At 56.2% G+C, this 4554-nt stretch overlaps 1 protein-coding gene across 1 annotated transcript in view; it reads left to right on the forward strand.

Moving 5' to 3' along the window:
* Positions 1 to 88: 88 nt before the first annotated feature.
* The window catches only part of DEDD (death effector domain containing), a 12445-nt gene continuing 7979 nt past the window's right edge, over positions 89 to 4554 (forward strand). The window contains exon 1 of the mRNA XM_009281244.2: positions 89 to 987. The gene's annotated coding sequence lies outside the window, so the exon portion shown is untranslated. The remainder of the gene's footprint in view (positions 988 to 4554) is intronic.

The raw sequence follows: 4554 nt of genomic DNA on the forward strand, positions 1-4554 counted from the left end.
CCGGGAGCGGGGGGAGGCCGGAGCCGGGCCGCGGGAGCTGCCGGGCCGCAGCGGCATGTGCCGGTAACGGGGAGGGAAGAACCGAGCGGGGGTTAGGGGCGAGCGGCGCAGCGAAGCCTCAGCCGCCTTCGGATAACCCTGTTTTGGTGATTCAGTGCTGTATTTTGGGAGCTTTAAGCTTAACTTCTGGGAGAGCCTGAACCGTTTATTTTTTAGTATTTAATCCAAGCGTAGGGCAGCGCGGCTGTAGAGCTCGGGACGGAGCAGCGGAGCGCTCCGGCACAGGGCCCGGCTTTCCGAGCAGGCTCTCGCCTGGGAGATAAGCTAGTCTTAAGGAGCTGGCGGGGAGGAGACGCGCGCTCCGATTGTGAGTAAACGCGAAGGAGAAGGTATGGGCTGAATTTTTAAAAGAATAACCCAGTTCAGATGACCTTCCCTTGGCTTTTTTATTAAGGTTTATCACTTAACCCGATCCAGTTTCTGGAGGACTTGCTATACTAAGAGAGCAAATCGAGGTTTAAGGTGTTCTGAGCACCCTGCCCCGTCGCCTGGGTTTGTGAGGGCGGCATTAAGTCCTGCTGGTAAGAAGGGAACAAGGGAGTTAGTTCTTCAGGAATGGTGTCTTTAAAAAAAGAAATGACCTAGAGAGCGCAGGGTGAGTTCCGGACTTTCTTTTTCCTCCTCCCCATGTCAATAAATTATTAAGTAGGAAAAAAAAAAAAAGAAGGTTTTGGGGGTAAAAAAATTGGGTGGCTTCTGGCAAGTCGACCAGCTTTAACACTGACCGCCGATACCCGACTCTGGCAGTTTGGCTTCCCGCTACAAGAGCCATACGTGAAACTCTCTGTAGGAGCTTCCGTGGTTTTGTTGGGTAGTTTATTTAAAAAGTCAAGGAGAAAAGGGGATAGAAGACTTCTTAAAAACACTCTCGCTTGGCTGCTGTTTGAATCGTGGATATAAGCAAGACCAGAAGAGCTCCTCGCTAAGGTGGGTGTTCCTGTATGTATATATATTTTTTCCCCCCCTAACGTACTAACGATTCGCTCATCCCTCCTCTCCTGTAAGGAGCCGCTCGCGTCAGCCTTGTGCCGTCGGGACGGATCGGGAGAGGCTCCGTCCTCCGCGCATGGAGCCCGGCCTCACCGAGATTTACATCTCGGGACCGATGGGCGCCCGCCTGCGTTAATAACTCTGCGGTTGGCCCGATTGTCCTGGCTCGGAAAAGTTTGGGAAGCTTGGCTGCAGGCGAATCCTGATCGGGCGTCCTTTTGCTGATGGAAAGGGCGAGATTGGTAAAGCCGGCTGCCCGGTGCCTTCCCGATGAGCTGCTGGGTGCGATCCAGGGCTCCGGAGGGGACCTCGTGGCGCTGCCCGGCTGACGTCGGTGGCAGCGCGTCCCCTGCCCGCGCTCCCGTTTCCATGGCTCGAGCATCGCGTGCGGTTACGTGCCGGCGTAGGGGAGGCTGAGGGAGAGCCCGCGGCGCTGCTGGGAGTTTCCAGCTTTGGGATTTTGTTTAGGATTTTCCTCTGCTCCCCGTCGGCGTGCGGTGGCTCGGGTGCTGTTCCCTGCTCGTGGTGGGGGTGCTCCGTCTCAGCACCCCGGTGGTAACCGGAGAGGGGTGTTTCTGCGGGGTCCCTTTGCCGGGCGTTAGTGGAAATCAAGGCTGTAGTTGCCACTCAGCGGCAGAAATTAGACTGGGGGATTAATTGAGGTGGCAGGAATTAGACGGGGTGATGAATTGAAGTGAAAAGCACTTTCTGCACTTAAAAATCCCCCTCCCCCCGCTGAAGCCGTGCACCAAAAAAAAAAAAAAAGCAATCCTACCCTGAAACAACTGCTAGCAGAACTATTTTTGCATCTGGCTCGTTCTCGTGGGGTTACAAATACTTTGTCCGGTGACGCAGCGTGGCTGAACGCTTCCTCCTCCTCCGGCCTTCCCTGCCGTGGGGTGTCCGGGGATGGCCGTGCACGCTCGTCTTTTGCCGCTGAAATCAAGTGTGTTTTGCTGGGCTGGGACGGGTGGGTTTGCTGTAATTAGTGGTGGGTTTAGGATTTTTTTTTTTCCCCGCCCTACGGGCGTTATTGTACTGGCTCAGACCCGCTGCCCCCTCACCAGCGCTGACCCAGATACAAAGTGCTACAGAAGGAAGGTAAAAAAAAGCCAAACCTCCAAAGAGGACAATTATGGATTAATCTTATTTCTTCTCAGCTCCCTTCGATGGTTTCGTCCTCTGCACAGCAGGAACCGTTTATATCCCCCCTTTTCTCATTAATCCGCCTTGTCCTGTAGCGAGTTTGTCAGCTGAGGTTACCTGTCCTGCGGGTGCGATGCCTTGAGATGACGAGTGTGCTGGGATGGGTGTCGGAGTGGCCACGCCGCGGTCACCGCCCCACCCGTCTGGGGGGGTGGGGGGAGGCCCCGCCACGATCCCCGCCCCATCCGTCTGCCAGCCGGGGAATCGGGAAGATTTGCCGACCGTGTGGCCAGGTATTTGGTCCCACAAAAGAGGAGCAGCCGAGTGGCCTTGGCCAGCAGCTCGCGAGCCTGCGGCCCGTCCGGCGCGGTCCCGGGCTCCCGGGAGAGGAGCCGGCTGCGGGCGGAGGTTTGGGGCCAGGACTGCCGTCCCGACGGACGGGATCCGTGCCCGCCGCTTGCCGTGCGCGTGCGATGAGCTGTGGGGCGGCTGAGCTCTCTTCCGAAGAAGGAGAGGAGAAGAAACCCGTGTTTGGCGTGATGGCGACCGCAGGAGCTGTCGGGAGGAGAGCTGGGGTGAGCCGGGCAGCCGGAACCACTCGAGACCAACTGCTTTTTGCAAAGGCAGTTTCAAGTTGAAGGTGTCTGAAGAGGAGAGGAAGAAATCTCCCGGTTAACTGCTGCTGGGGCGGTGAAACCAAAGCGTTTGGCTGTTTGTTTCTGTTTGTGTTTCCTTCTCTTTGATAATCGAGCGCGTTGGGAAAGTTGGTGTTTGGGTTCTGGTTCCGCCTCGGGCTTCACGCGTCTGCCGAGGCTCCGCCGTGCGGTTCATCCTGCTCTGCCGCGGCCGGTCCTCGCCCGAGTTGAGCAGGATCAGGTCTGGTCTGCAGCAAAAACGCGACTAGGTGTCTCCCTCGCATCTGTTTGCAGCGCGCCGGGCGGAGGAGGCTGGGATAGGGCTGCTCCGGAAAATTCACCTCAAAGCCAACTTTTGACTCGAAGTTGGTATTTGTGACTTCTCTGCCCATCCGGGCAGGAATGTGCTGTCAGGAGGTGGGTTTTTGTGGTAGTTACCCGAACTTCAGTGGCAAAAATCCCCGGCATCCGCATGGGTGAAGTCAGATGTTTGAGTAAGGCTCGGACTGATTAACTGAAGAGCTTTGTAGGCACCAAAAGCTTGTTTTTCCTGTTCACCTTAAATTATTCTAATGATCCTGGAGCGCTGTGGAAGGTCTCCTGAGTGGGTGCGATGTGCTGCTTGTTTGTGCCGAGGGTGGGCAGGGGTCTTCGGGGACGCGTGTGCGGGGTCTTGTCACTTCTGCCCCGGTACGGGAGAGCCGGGGCGCGATCGGCTAGCCGGGGCGCGGGCCGCTCCTCGTCTCCTGCTGGGAGATCTTTCCTGCTCCGTACGCTCGGGACGGGGGCCGTTCCTTGAGGAAAATCAAAGGATTTTAGGTTTGGGTTTTTTTTTTTAACGTATGTGCGCAGCAAAGAGCTCCAGCCTTCCGATCCTGTGGGTTTGGGGCGGGAGGAGAGCCAAACACGAGGGGGAAGCAGGGATCTCTTCCAAGTAGCGGCCGCTGGAATCCCCTCCTTGAAAATAAATTTAACAGCTTCTTGTGGTTTTGGGTGGTGCAGCTGTAAGAAACTGCCCCCCCGGGACTCAGTACTTCCCCCCCCACACACATAAAGTCTCTTTCTGCTGAATCTCTTCTTGTTGTGTTGAGGCAGCACAATGTCAAATTGCCCCCCCCCCCCTTTTTTTTTTTTTGCCTCCCTGAAAGAAAAAATGCAATGTAATTCCAGGGTGGTTGGTACTAAATAATCAAAAGGTGGCGTCTGCCTAATTTCTGCCTTGGGTTTATGCAATTCAGCGCTTGGCAAACCCGACCGCAGAAAAATGAGCCATTTGAAATGAAGCTGCTATAAAAGAGGGTCCCAGGGAGCGGCTCCCGGCGCTTGCCCTTGCTCAGGTTCGGGTGGTTCCTCCCGGTTTTGTGGTGCGGGGGCAGGTGGAACGGGCGCTGCTTTGGGGACAGGTCGGCTTTCTGGGGCTGCCCCTGGAAGACGCTGTGGAGTAAATATCCATGCAATTAGCTGATAAGTGGCTGTGTGGGTTTATGTTCAGTTTTTTTATCTCGGAGCTGCTTGCAGGATGCTGGGAAGAAGCAGAGACGAAAGCAGAGACGTTGCCTTGCACCGCCCGTGCTTGTTTCTTGTGAATTTTACTTTGCGCAGGAATATTTACAGCTCCCACTGCAAAACCCCGGACCGGAACGCGTGCGCAGCACCTACAAAACCCGGCGGTGGGGGGGGGGCAGAGGGGGGGGGGTGGGGCCCAGCCACACCTGGCAGCCCT

This window comes from Aptenodytes forsteri, unplaced genomic scaffold, assembly GCF_000699145.1.
Source record: "Aptenodytes forsteri isolate BGI_AS27 unplaced genomic scaffold, ASM69914v1 Scaffold276, whole genome shotgun sequence".
NCBI classification, from domain to species: domain Eukaryota; kingdom Metazoa; phylum Chordata; class Aves; order Sphenisciformes; family Spheniscidae; genus Aptenodytes; species Aptenodytes forsteri.